The sequence below is a fragment of the Fukomys damarensis genome, unplaced genomic scaffold, assembly GCF_012274545.1.
Source record: "Fukomys damarensis isolate Sample0158 unplaced genomic scaffold, DMR_v1.0_HiC HiC_scaffold_3, whole genome shotgun sequence".
NCBI lineage: Eukaryota > Metazoa > Chordata > Mammalia > Rodentia > Bathyergidae > Fukomys > Fukomys damarensis.
The window spans coordinates 25,802,230-25,817,967 of record NW_022900915.1 but is presented as its reverse complement, the minus strand read 5'-3'; positions in this window follow the sequence as shown (position 1 = coordinate 25,817,967).

Below are 15,738 nucleotides of genomic sequence, written 5' to 3'. Positions count from 1 at the left end.
TTCACTATGTTGATTATTTTTTGCCTGTGCAGGTGTTTTTTTTTTTTTGTAATTTGATAAAATCCCATATTTCTTTTGATTTGTTTTCATTTCCTGTTCATTTAAGGTCTCACTTTTTAAAAATCCATGTCTATTTTAATGTTATGAAATATTTTCCCAGTTTTTCTCCACGATTTTCGTATTTCAAGTATCACATTCAAGTCTTTAGCCTATTTTCAGATTTTTTTTAGGAACCAGTGAGAAGTAGGGATCGTTTTATTGTGCTATGTATGGAAATCCAATTTTCCTAGCCCTATTTGTTGTGAAGATTCTCTTTACTCTAATGCTCTGTCTTAGCACATTTGTCAAAATCAGTAGCCTATGGATATGTGTATTTGTTTAGAGTTTCTGTTTTGCTTCATTGGTCAGTGTGTCTCTTTCTATGCTGATACTATGCTGTTTTTTAACCAGCTCTGTACCAGACTTTGAAGTTAGGCACTTCTTTATTCTCTTTTGTTCAAATAGCTTTGGCTATTCAGATTTTTTTGTAGTTTCATATAAGTTGTAAGGTTTTTTCCCCTCATTTTGTGAAAAGTATTGATAGATATTGAACTGAACATTAAAATCATTTTGAGTACTTCAAATATTTTATCAATATTAATGCTTCCAATCCACGAATACACAATGATTCTTATTATTTTGTGTTCTTTTCTAGATCTTTCATTGATGTTATTTAATTTTAATTGTAAAGCTCTTTCAGCTATTTCTAGGCATTTTTTAGATATGGTAAATGGGATTGTTTTTTTGAGCTCTATTTTACATAATTCCCTGTTCATATACGCCAGCATTGCTAGTTTTTCCATGCTGATTTTGCACCCAGCAAATTTGCTGAATCCATTTATTATTTCTAACAGTTTTTTGATGGAGTGTGAGAATTTCTATATATGCAAATTCATATCTTCTGTAAGCTGTTATAGCTCGATGTTATTTCATCCAATTTGGATCGCCATTTTTTTTTCTCTCTGGTAATTTTTCAAGCTATTTTATTATTATGTTGAATAAAAGTAGTAAAATGGATAGCTATCGCTTTTTCCAGCCTTCAACTTTCTTCCACTCGGAGTAATGTTAGATACTACCTTATTTTTAAGGAAATGGCTGTTATTATGTTGATGCCTCTTTCTTCAATTCCTAATTTTTCTGCATTTTATAATGAAGAAGTGTTGAATTTTATCAATGCTCTCCCCACATCTATTGAGATTATCATAGAATTATTGTCTTTCATCTTATTGATCTGTTGTTTTACATTTGTTGATTTGTATATCTTGAAAAATCCTTATATTCCTGGGATGAGTCCCATTTGACCATGGTGAATAATCTTTTCAATGTGATATAACATTTTGGTTAAATAATATTTTGTTGGTAATTTATACATTTATATTCATCCAGGGCATTGCTCTATAGTTTCCTTTCCTTTCTTTCCTTTCCTTTCTTTTTTTTTTTTGTTCTTGTATTATTGGCTGATTTTTACATTAGAATATTTCTAGCCTCATAGAGTGGGTTCTCATAGAAGAATTCCTTCCTCCTATGTGTTTTTTAAAAATAACTTAAGGAGAATTGGTATTAATTCTTTAAGCATTTAACATTGATGTCAAGTAGCATTTGATTGATGAAACATTTTTCATTACTCTTTCAAAAAATTACTATTTTTTGGTCTATACAAGTTTTCTATTTCTTCATTATTCATTTTTGGTAAGTTACATGTGTCTAGGAATTTCTACATTTCTTCTATGTTCTCAAATTCATAGGTATATAGTTGTCCCCAATAAACTCTGATGATCATTTATATTTTTGTGGTTGTTGCAATATTCCCTTTTTTTTGGGGGGGGGACCGGGGACTGAACTCAGGTCCTTGCGCTTGCAAGGCAGGCCACCTAACCTAAATCCCCAGCCCTATATTTCCTTTTTCATAATTTAGTTGTTCTTAGAGTTTAGATCAAGTTTATCTAGATTATCCTGTATTTTCATAAGTTTATTGAGACAATTATGTCTTCAACATTTTCTAAGAATAAAATATCAATTGGAAATATAATAAAAGATGGTGTCTGTATTCCAAAAAAAGCTTGTTATAAGAGAATATAGGATATTATATAAATATTCTGTATAGTCTTAAAACAATAAAGAAAAAACTCTCAGAAACCCAAAAGATAAAGTGGTTACCTATGGTTGAAGAGTTCCAGAAGAGAGGATTTGAAAGTCATTTTTAACTTCATCCTGCAATATCTTTCCTTCTTATCTTCTTTGTCTATACAATCTTTACTCTTTTAGTTCTATCCTTATAAATGAATCACATCTGTATACTAAAATGCATGAACACTATTTTGGTAAATGATTAGTGAATCTACAATTCAAAATAATTGGATGTGTGTTACTCATTGATTTGATACAAGCATCCACATCCTATATGCTGCTGTGAATTCTATACCAAAATTGTCTAGAAATGTCTATATGCTTTGGTTTGTAAAGGGATTTTATGTGGCCTGAGAAAGTCATGATTTAACAGACTCTCTCAGTTAAACTTTTCCTCTCCCAAAAGTGAGGAATAGCTTTGCCTCCAAAACTGATTTGTTTAGGTTTCCCTGACCCTGACTCAGGGTGAAGACAGAAATTAGCAGTATTGACATTGTTTGAGCAACAGTGAAAAGTCTTGTGGTGATGATAGGATGATAGTTCTGTGAACTTTTGTTTTTTATTCTATATCCCATTGTAATCTCTGAAATACTACAATGGATTATAGTAATTTTATAATTTAAAGAACATGAACGTAAGAATACTTCTGGAAAATACACAAGCTTCATAGTGCTTAATTTAGTATCATCTTTTTGTGATCATTGGAGTAGTTCTACTGATTCATACAATTACTAATTTTCCAAAATAATTATCTTCTGTTATATCCATCTGATTAAAAACTTTTTTGTTATTGCATGTGTGGCTCATTTCTAGTAAGCCACTCAAAAGGTAGTTTTCATCACATTTCACAAATTTTAGGATTACCTTGTGAATAATTACTGATAATGAATTGATAATTTTTATCTTAGCCAAATAGCAGCGTTATATAAATTTTGTATTGAGATGAAAAACGATTAATAGAAATCAACCTCATTTGGACTTGCTGCTCAAAATCTTTTTTTTTTTTTCAGCTTTAATTGAGTTTATTGGTACATTTTAGGGATACAGTACAGTTACATTCATTGTTGGGATCTTGTACCTCTACATGACAAGTCTTGATTCTCATTTTTTCCCCTTACCTCTGCCCTCCCTTCACCCCCTGCTCCCCTCCCCATCTACAAACACTTGATCTTTAAACAGAGGAAAAGGATTCAATTTTTGGAGTAAATTTTATTGATTTTTAGAAAATTCTTTTATTCATTACCTGGTACACAACAAGGTATGTGTTTGTAAGTCATTTCCTCCTATCAGTCATCTCATCTCAAATGGTAATTTCTATGTGAAAATCTACCTATGCTGAAATACTTGCTCACAAGCCAAATGTTTCTTAAACAATTTGTTGATAAATTTCTACCATTCATTTTATGCTAAATTATACCCCCCGAATCCATAGTTTACGCTACTGTGGGAAACTTTCACTTGGCTCCATGTCATCTGGGTGACAGACAACTTCTATCTGGGATGAAGACTGTCTTTTAGAAAAGCTGCAAGAAAAACAGCAAACCCAAACTTGTGGTTTAAGGTTTACCTTGGGAGTTCATAAGTCATGGGTCAACATAAGCTACATGATTCACTCTGAACTAAGGCAATGACTGTGCATTGTAGGTTATGCAGGCAAGAATGATACTGACAGAATTAGGAAGTATAATCCACATCTATAGTAAGACAGTAAATGTTTTACACAAAAATATAACCTATAACACTGACAACTGTAATAAAGTGGAAAACAGTTCAATGTTTTTGAATTTTCATTCTATGTTCCCATTATTTCTCTTATAGTTGGATGAAACGATGTAATTTTTTGGATATGACTATTTATCTTCTTTTTCCAGTTCTAATTTTCAGAAATCTCCCCACTTATCAGGATTTTAATCAAAATCTTGCATTTCCTTTCAGGTTTCTTGATACAGACAACTTATATTTGACTCATCCGTTACTTGAACTAATAATATTGATTTTTAAATCCACATTCACTTTGTAAATGGGTGGTCCTGTATTTTCTTCTGAGTCTATTAACATAGTGTATTTGACAAGACTGGAGCCTTGATTTGCTTTCCTTCATTATTCAGAAGAAAATCTTCTGACTTTTACGGTTGTAATACTACTGTTGCCAGAATAGCTGGCCTCCCAATGGTCTTTATTGTTCAGGATAGAATATGATGAGTCCCATCTTTTGTTAAATTGCGTATGACTTTTGGTTTTGTGTTCACCTGTCCTGACATTTGCTTGGTGGAAACAGAAATCCAAACCGGCCCCCTCTTTCTGTCAAATGTTTATTGAATATGTTAATAGACGATGCTGGGACCAAAACAAGGAGATATTGATCTACAATCACTATTAGAGCATTTTAATTAAAAAAGATGCATATTGTCCAAAGAGAGGAGTTCAATTCCATATCGTTTCTGTGGAAAGAATCACATTTCCAAGGAAAAAATTCCTTTAAGGAATTGGTGTTGCAGAAACAGAATTTCATGAGGTTCATGGTCATCAGGTAAAATGCTTTATAATATCAAGTAAGGAGAGGCCTGCCAAGTAAGTATCTGTTTGCTCAGGAAATTAGAAATTTAAAAGGCAAAAAAGGGGTCTATTGTCCAACTACTTAGTGAGGTACCATGTGAGTACCTAATTCAGAGAAGTATGACTGATCTGATCTTACTTCAAAAAATATGAATACTTTTCTGCAGCCATTAAATCACCTTCATATCATAAGGTTGGTCATTCTTAAATTTGAATGGTGGAAATGAAATAAGAGCTATAGTCCCAGGGAAAATAATGTTTATATGAAAGAAGAGATTAAGGAGGTTACCTAATATTTTATAATCTGAATTAATAGTTCCTATTAAAGAGGGCTATAATGACAGTGATAATTTCATAAGGACAAAACATATAAATGGATTCGAGTTTGCACATATGATCAACTTTTAGTATCAATTGAAGTTTCTGGTCTAATGCAATAAAAATCTTGGTCATATTATTAAACACATAAAAATAGATGTGTTTGCTTTCAGGAAATAAACTTGACATTTTGGAGTTAGAGTAAAAGGCGAAAATGGGGACTAGATGGATGAGAGACAAAGCATGTAGAAAATCAATCAAGAGGAAAGTTCCTTGACATCTGTCAGAAAAGGAATTTCAAGGAAGGGAAAGGCTAAAGCAAGGCAGTAAAGGACATATGCCCAGTTTAACGATTTTAAAGTTGAAAATAAGTGATAAATTGTTTGAAGTACTGTAGTAAGGTACAGTAGTGGACTTTCTATTCTGCAGCTACTCTTCCTGATTTTATAAGAAGAATGTGACTTTCATTCGGGAAATTGGAAGTTCACAAATAACAGTTCACTTTTCTGAGGGCAACGATTCATATAACTTAGATTCTACAACTGGTCCACACAGTCAAAAAGTCCCCCATCTAAGCAGAGGTCTGGAATCTGGAATAGACAGTAAGTCAGTCTAATGAGGCTACCCTAATTAAGTTTTCTAGAATGATGCAAAGATTGAATTCTCTTTTTCTGAGAAATGGTAGCTTGAACTCTGAACAAACTAGTGTTTATCATTGCACTGCATTACAAAAGATTGTTGATAATGACTGTATTTGGCTGGGATTTAGCTGTATACAGACATTAGGAGATTACTTTTCTCTCACACAGAATATTTCTATCGTCTAATAAGGAGGTCATCTTGGCTTGATATAGAGACACCAAGAAGGACATATGCTGTTAAGGAAAAGGGTTCTTCCCATCTGAAATTTCCCCACCTTTATATTAGAAAAGACGCTGTAAATTTTTACTTATGTATCAGTGGTCAGACCCTTGAGGACAATATATTTAGTTGCAATGAATACTAGGAAATATGCTCTTTTTTTCTACACTGAAATGTATCTGGTAAAGGATAACGTTTCAGTTACCAAAGAGAAAAGAATGGTCTTGGAGAAGGCAAGTAGTCCTGCTACAGTTTCATGTCTAAGGTACCTAGCTTACCCAATAGCTCATTTTTTTCTCTCATTGAGTTTATTGTACATTTTAGGTATACAGTACAGTTACATTCCTCATTGGGATCTTGTACCTTTACATGACAGGTCTTGGTTCTCATTTTTTCTCCTTGACCCAGCCCTCCCTCATCCCTCCTCCCTTCTCTATTAACACAAACTTTATTTCTATTTTTTCATTTTGTCATTTTTTTCTTCTTTTCCCTTATTACCTTTCCCCTAGCAATTGCTCATTTTAACTGCTTTTCCAAAGTTCCGTCAGTCCTGGGATCTTCACACTTTCTCTCTCTCAGGGAACTTTTTGCCCCTTATTTGTTTGCTCCACATGAAGCATACCCTCACATGTAACTAAGAAGAAAATGGAACAGCCAGATTTCAGTGTTTTAGTTTTTGTAACCAACCCAGTTCAGGATAATAGAAACAGAGAAGATCCTTTATAAAAATCACTGATGTTCCTTGACACAACAACTAAAAGGTAAACTCGATTTGTTATATAAATCATATTGTCAATTTTAAGGAAGATGGCTGGTTCCCTGTAAAGAAAGTTTATGAAAGGTTTTCAAAACCTCCTTCAATTATATATTCAAACACTCTCATATTTTTTACCTTGATTTTTCATTTCTAAGGATGCATTATCTATGCACACAATGAGTGTTTTTCCCCTTTTGTAGATAATGGTTTTCCTTCAAGAAGAAATGTCAGGTCTGCTCTAAAAACATATTATGTCTTAAATCAAAAGATTTCTCATTTATCTTTCTAAATCATTTTAGTAATTTGATTCATACAGAAAATATATCTTCAGATCTACAGTGAGTTCTGTGCTGGACAAAGTCTTGGAGCACTCATCCACATAGATCGTGTTCCAGCTCCTCTGTAGCTGGCACTGTGATGTAAGAGGTATATTAATAAGGAAATCCATTAGGAGATGGACGCCTCTTTACAAGTTGTGACTCTTCTATGCAACAAGAGTTCTACGAGAGAACAATAACATGTGATGCCTAGGATTTACACTGCTGCTTCCTGTGAAGAATAACATTTGAGTCTTGTGCTGAAAAGTGGACGGGAGGAATTAGCTAGGTGAGGAATACAATGGGAGTGTTCCAGATGAGGAAAGGCAAGTATTCAAACGCACGTCTGTAATGGAAATAGAGTGGGGAATCCATTCATTTCACAAGCATTTATTGTACACCTAATTTAGGTACATGGTATAGCGAGAGCATAAGATACTGGCCCTGTGTCATCTATAACTGGGGACAAAAGTGCCCTTACAGATGAGTACCATGTAGCCAAATAAACCACTATTAAAAGTATTTCAATGTTTTAATAGGAAGAAATAATCCTCATCTATTCTTTTTTTGAGGAAGTGTGAAAGATATTTATAGAGAGGTTGTCTCCTGAGTGTGAACCATGGATCTAATATATGAGCATTCTCTGTCCTGTTACTTCCTGTCAGATTCACTGGATTTTATTAAATATATATAGTAGGCATGCCTTAGTGTTATCAGCGGAGAAGAACCCAAAGGCCTTAAAATCAGTGATTTTGAAATTAGAAATATTAGGCTAAGAACCTTTCTAGTAGAATACTAGAATGCCAGAATATTAGAAACTTTGATTTTCTCTTTTTATTTACTTTTTCTTAGAAACTATGGCCAAACAACATATGAGATCCAATATAGAAAATAAAGGAAATCCAATAACTAGTTCTTATTGAAATTCCAGTTTTAACTCTGTTCACACGCCATGAGAAAATGGGTACTCTCTGTTCTCTAATAATGTAGCTATTTAGAATATAGAAAAACATATTGTCCTTATCTGTGCTAATATTATGATCAATAATAGAATTCACCCAAGTCCCTATCATATGGGCAGCACTATAGATGCCAGAAAAGCCTCATTAAGAATATTTATGTTGGAAAAAATTGAAAAAGAATATATATTTTGGGATTGAGGAATAAGAGAATACACACACATATGCACACATAGACATACAGAAATAAAGACTAATAAGAAAAAAGTGGAGGCCACAGAAGTAAAATGTAAATACATGTTTGTTACTTTTTAGCAACATTCTGGGATGATTTGTTACTCTAAAGCTATGATATGTAAATGTAACTCATAGACTAGTCACAGTACCCCTACTGTAATAGCTCTATTCAATTATTATTTTTTTTATTATTTCAAGTGTTGAAAAGAACAAAATACTAAACAGTCATAAAATGCATATTCAAATCAGCGATTCTTTGTGGGTATATAAAACATACCAATGAAATGCACTTGTCTGTCTATTGAAAACACTTTAAATTTTCACGACAGTTGAGAATTTTCTTTTTAGACTAGCTAGAAAAATCTCTGCCTCTCCCTTTCATTTATGAACAAGCTAATCTGCTTTCAGAACAAAATACTAAACAGTCATAAAATGCATATTCAAATCAGCGATTCTTTGTGGGTATATAAAACATACCAATGAAATGCACTTGTCTGTCTATTGAAAACACTTTAAATTTTCACGACAGTTGAGAATTTTCTTTTTAGACTAGCTAGAAAAATCTCTGCCTCTCCCTTTCATTTATGAACAAGCTAATCTGCTTTCTCAAGGTAAAAGAGAAGTTAAGGATGAGAGAGAGAGAGGGAAGGAGGAAGAGAAAGAAAAAGGAAAGCATGGAGAAAAAGGAAGAAATGTGTTCTTACTATAATCAGTTCAATAATCATTGATTTGTAGTGGAGCATTTTAATTAGATTATTAATCTAATATATTTTGGTGTTCTAGAATTTTTTTTTAGAGAGAGAGGAGGAGGAAGAGAAAGAAAAAGGAAAGCATGGAGAAAAAGGAAGAAATGTGTTCTTACTATAATCAGTTCAATAATCATTGATTTGTAGTGGAGCATTTTAATTAGATTATTAATCTAATATATTTTGGTGTGTTAGAATTTTTTTTTCAAATTGTTCTGTTAGGGAAGAAGGTTTTGTTGAAAAGATGATTCTACTGAAATACAAAATAAATAATCAGAAAGAATTTCTTGCTGGCTTTGAGTCATTTTTTCCACTTAAGTGAAGGAACATGGCACAGTTTATTGTCAGACAACTGAAGTGCACAATTTTCCAAATAGTTCTGAGTGTGAGCTACAGGAGTTGACTGCAGGATGATGTCACCTGGCCATGTTTTATATCTTTTGTTCATTGTTAAGTTAATTTCCTTTTTGTCCTTCCTACGTCTGAAAAAAAAATGCATTCAAAGGATGAAACAGTTTTAATGCATTATAATTTAATATTTTAAAGTTCATCCCCTCTTACAGCATACAATCTTATCTTGGAAATTTCAAATAAAGGGGGTGGGGAAAATCTGCTATAAATCTGTACAAATGTGCTTTAGCAAAATTGGCTCAAAAGAATGCTTGAAAAATGTTTAATTTTCTTCACCCCATGACATATTCCAGTGCCATATCAAAGTATATGCCCTTTTAAAATCAATACTGGTAGTTTACATATAATGTGTGAAAAATAGGAAGACGGAGATAGAAATAGTTCTACAGAGATTTCTCCATCAAGTTCTAAATTGATCACTTAAAATTTAAATAAGGACTTTTCCAAGAGATTTAGCTTTATCTTGATTTATATACATTGAAATTACTTGCAAAAGTGGCTGTTGAAAAGTCATTGTCATCTTCATAAAAACTTAAAATAAATTGCAGCATTTTAGCAAAAAATATTTTTATTTAAAGTTTTGTAAAAGTTCAGATAACTTTCTTCATGTTTCCTGCAGGAAAAATAAAACAAAATGAAACTTTGTTCAAGATAGAAAATATTTTTCAATCGCTTCTCGGCCTTTTGGCTAAGATCAAGTGTAGAAAATATTTTTCATTCGTGACATTTGAATCAGGAGGGAATTTAGGAAACATTAAAATGTTTATAGGCAAGAGTGGTGGTGAACGCCTGGAATTCCAGCCTTTGGGAGAATGAGAGAGGATGAGCACTTGAATTTAGAGGCCACCCTTGGCTCCACAGTGACTTGCAGGCCAACCTGGGCTACACAAGGAAATCCTGTCTCAATCCCTCACCTCCTAAAAAAAGATATAAAATATTATTCAAGGTACTTCTATTTCTTTGGGTTTAAAGGAGCAGAATCAACATAAAATATAATAACATAAAGCATTTATTCAGTAGGTTTACAGGATCAGATGGTGAAGAATCCCAATGGTTGTCTGCACAGTGGACAATTCAGTAGCAGTAGAAGGTTGTAGGACCAGAAGTTCATTTCAGAACTGTTACTGCATTGAAAGGTGGAAGAATCTGCACTAGAAGACTAAAGAAATTGAAAACCAATGAATGACCAACGGCAAAGGTGAAAACCCGTGCTCCTCCAAAGAAAAGAGGAAGATTTGCTTATTTTCTCTTTTTATTCTGTACAAGTACAGACTTAATGGTTAGTGGCACATACATAGGGGCGTGGTCTTTTGCCTTAGCTTGTGTTCTGTACATTAATCAGACATAGATACACTGTGAGCTTAGCTAATCTGTTCTTACTCATCGAGTTGATACATTACAATTAAGAGCCACAGGACTAGAGTACCTCTACAAAGTGCTCCCTGTACCACTCAGGAAGTGTCATGGCACCCTAGGGTGCTCTGGGTGCTGTTGGCCTTTGCTCAGTGAGGGTAAGGAACAGTGTTGAGGGCTGGATGAGAAGGATCTTGCACATATGCGGCTATAACCTCAAGGCCCCAAAGCATAATTCGTCTCTGCCAGCATCTCTTGCCCATGGTTCGGATCGTCTTCTTTTGTGTATGAATTAATTAGTTGGGTTAATGAGATAAGGTAGTGTTCCTCTTTAGTCATAGTAAACTGTGCAAATTCATGTAGAGCCAGACAGATTCTCCTGATAAGTCATTTGTTTTTAATTTACCAGCGCCAACTTGCTCAACAATCAAATAATCATTGCAATGAAAAGCATAGAATATCAAATTTTCTGTCTCAGAAAGTCTGGACAAATTATACCGTACTTCAAGATCAAGCAGATCTATATGTAGTTTGAGGGCAAATTCTCCATCATATTTATTTTGGGCTCTGTTCCTCTTCTCTCACTTAAAGATTAGAGTTTTTTTCTCATACTCAAGAAGTCAGATTTGTAAGGTCTTTCATAGAGCCTAACAAGAGCAGGCATGATTATTACCTTAGAAATATATGCAATAGAAGGTAAAAGGATTGCTATCATTAATGCCATTGATACTCACAAGCATTTTATGTCCAGGACTATTGCTTCATATCTATCTTGTTACTTCTCTCTGCCCTTTTTCACTCTTAGGAATATTTAGGATAAAATCTGAGGTAGGATAAAGAAATAAAGATAGAAAGGAGACAAATCTGTAGTTTTAAGATTGCAATTTTGAAAAATCTACAGCTGAGACATAACCGAAGTTAGTGAAGGTTGCAGGTTTATATACCCACGCTTCTCCTTTTTGCTGCTCTTCAAGCTCCTCACTGTTGAAATCCTGAGTCTTAAAGTTGCCACACATCATAAATTTGGCCTGAGTTTTTCTTCTGATACTATAAATTCAAATTCCTCAGACTTCTACTCTCAAAAAATGAAAAAAAAAACACTATTAATTTTATAACATATCTGTAAATTTCAAAGACATATAAATGTTTTCATTTAACCTAACAGATTAGTCCAGTCATTAATGAGAAACCTGAAAAACATTAAATTAATTTTACAAAACTCAAAAAATTGGCATTCTTGATCCTCTGATTTGAGGATGACCCAAAACCACAAATCACCTCCAATCCAAGCCCTGCTTGGATCTCACTCCTGAGGGTTCCACTCTTCTCTTTCTGAGTGATTCTCCCTAATAAATCTGCCTACGACTCTCAATGACACACCCTAAAATTAAGTTCCATAATGAGCCAAAAATCTACCATGGTGAGTTGAGTTTCCTGTTTACTCTTTAGGGCGACCTCCTCAGACCCCATGTGGGACGAGTTTCCCCATCTCCCATTCCTATTGTCTGTGTAGTTTAACATTATTTATAGTGAATTAATGCGTTGCTTAACCAATGAAATCTTTCTTCCATATGAATACAACCAAACGAATACTTTCTCGAATATAATTTTAAAATATATTTCTTGTGGTTGTCATTTGATGAAAAGGAATGAAATAAAAGGAAAAAGAGAAGAGAAATGTATCCTTGAGAAGCGATCTGCCACTGAGAAATTCCTCAGGCCCCAAACCAGTCTTAGAGGTTATTCTAATTTCCTTTCACAAAAGTCTGCCAGAAAGGCTATTCCAGTCTTCCCTCGGCCTTCCTACATCCATGATTAATCTTTTCTATGACGCGTGAAACAATGTCGTGATTTTCTTTTCCGTTTTTAAGTTTTTCTTTAATACCAGGTGAAACTTTCTGTTATAAATTATAGGACAATGTCTGCAGACCAATACTGTGCGACCTTTATCCTGGCTAGCGGATTGGTGATTTGCCATCCAGGAACTACACATCCATGTTTCAGGTCAGCATCACTCGCTCACGCGTAAGATGGCATTGCCTGCCCCAGTGTTACCTAGAACTGTCTTCAGCTGGCCTGCTTGCTTCTAGACAAGAACCAGGCTCGCCCAACCTTCTGCAAAGCGTGGATTGTTTGGTGCTAGTCTTTCAGCAGGACACAGATCAGTAAGTATGAAACGGTGGTTTGTTTCTCTCCCTTCATGTTGCCCCTCGAAAATGATTACAAATGTCACGGTTTGCTATATTATTTGTGTAGTTAGAATTTGAAAAGCAGAATTATTTTATGTTTTGGCATTGCTTATCTGGGTAGGATCTAATGCAAATAAGAGTAAGCTTCTATACATTAGGGGAAAGTTGGATTATTGATTTAAGAAAATGGTGATCTAGCTTAGCAAAGCAGTTTGAGAACTTCATAGCCTTAGAAATTAATTTATAGCTTTAAAATTATTAAGTGTGATTTTCTAGTGCTTTCTGTTATCGTATACGTCACTGAAATGCCACAGCGCCGCTGAGCATAGTTGGCAGACTTGAGGCACTTTGTTTGAAAGTACAATTTTCTCTTAATGCTTAAGGATCACTTTGCAATTGCTGTGATTAATTGAAACAATACATTTAAATGTTGCCAAGCTGCCACTAGTTTATTAAAGGAGCTGATTTTCTCCCAAAGCCTCTTTATTTCATTCAGCAGAGCCTGATCCCTAGACATAGGTGGCAAGGTTGCAGGTATCAAGCCAGTTCCCATAATGTATTATTCTACTTAGAAATGCATCACAATAACTGTTTTGTCTTTACTGTCTTCACTTTTGTGCTTATGAGGACATTACATTTAGTGTAGGGCCATTTAGGTGCGTGTTAACTGGAGCTGGTGATAATGTCTCACCCCTGACCTTCAGGTTAATGAGAAATTCTGGTGGGTAATTGTCTTCTCTTAAGACAGCCCTGTGCTAGGTAATCTTTATTGCTGTAAAATGACATTTGAAGTTTGTTGTACATGAGCAAGAAGGAGAACGTTATTTTTGTAGTGAGTAATAATTATCTGCCTTCTAGCTGAAAATGCATGCTGTGGATAAATTGTGTTCATCTGGTAGCCTTTGTTTGTAAGACAAGTTAATTAAAAGAGGAATGTTGAAAAATATGTTTGCCCACTGAGTGCTGATAGAGTAATAATATTACTTTACAAGAAAACATTATAGGCAAAACAACTTGGGTTTTGTTCTGAAATTATGAAAGAAAATGAAGTAAACATAATATCCCCACAAGCAAAATCTGATCACACACACACACACACACACACACACACACACACGCACGCACAAACTCGGAACAGATGGAGCAAATATTTTCTTTTAACCAAATATTAAAAGTCTAAAATACTCCATAGCCAGATGGCATTTGAACTGGTCAGTCTGGACAAGAGATACTGAACCAGACAATATCAGCTGATTAAGATATCCAATCAATTCTCTGCTCTGAATACTAGTTTTTCCAACTGCCAAAGGAATTGGTGTATTTACTGAAAATATATAGTAACAATATAAGCACATGGTATATTATCTCTATATGTCTTGTGAAAAGTATGTATTTTTCTGTAAAAACTAATTTCCTTTTTTGGGGAAGAGAACAATAACTCAAAGTGGAATTTATTCACCATTCTCTAGAGAGGACTTACTGATTTGTATTGCAGAAATTTTCCATCTTTAAAAACATTCTAATATTATAATTGTACACCATCATTGAAATTAGAATTCTTATTTAATACAAAGTGAAGTTGCAACTATTTTTTTCTTTAAATCTTGCAAAATTACTTTATTTTTACCTACCTTATCAGTAAGGGATCTGTTAGCAGATTTTGTCTGCAGAACTCAGTATTCCTATGCCTATCTCGAGGAGTGGAGGTACCTATTTTCCAGGATTTTGTGTCTATCATAAGTCACTACTTTGATCTGAGGAGAACCACTGGCAATGAATTAGGACTTTTTTCTGTATGGTTCTTTAGCTGACATGACAGTATTTATAATATTGCACCCAGACTCCCAGTATTCCTAGGACAGGCAAAGGTGACATATTATTAGGTTGGTTAGTGGTCCCAATATTGTCTAGTATAAACATGTCTATATAAAATACGTTTAAGTACATTTATGATTTAAAGCTGCACATTTTAATCAATATTTAAGGATTAGAAAATGAAATTAAATGGTGTATGGTCCTTTCATGAAGCCTGTTTCAAGCTTTCCAGATTTATGGTCACTGTTTTTCAATTATTCTGAAGAATCTGCAATCTCCATCTCCAATTCAGACTATTTAGGGATCTCATGAACAATATAGAAAGTTTTCCTCAATGACAAAATGATCAACACAATGACACATCCTTAGTGTACTTTTGCATACAATTTCAGATTACCAGACAACATGAAGCTCCCGAGTACATAAATGTAAGGCTAAGCACAACTGAGAAAAGATCTCTCTGCAATATAACATTATTGCTATTTTAAATTTCTACCATGGATACTCTAATTGCCTTTCTTTCATTTAAGATTAACTCTGAAAATCAAGGTTGATCATCATACATGTATATTATTTTCACTCCATAAATCAAATTATTGATTTCCAATCAAGGCCTTCCTCTGTTATTTTTCTTTTCTTTTCTCCTCTTTTCTTCTTCCTTTTTCTTCTTTTATTTTAAGAATTAATCTTTCCCAAGCTCCTGAGTCAACTCTAAGTTGAAAACTGAAGTAAAACCAGTGCACTCTTTTACTCACATCTCTTACCTTTCCCCACTCATTTGTTTTCTCGCTTATTCGGGAATATGTGTTCACTGAAAGCTGACTTCATTTTCTGATCTGTCCACTTTCAGGAAAGAAATTCATGGGTGATAGAAACTCAAGCACTTCTGCGCAGACATTCTTCCTTTATTTCATGTGAAGAAACTGAGGACAAATACTCTAAAATGGATTACATGTAGTTTATGAGAAGTCCCTCAGAAAGACAAGCAGGATCAGCACAAGAAGCAGCCATTGCTAAACTAACAGATGAGAAACGTGATTTTTTTCATTTTTA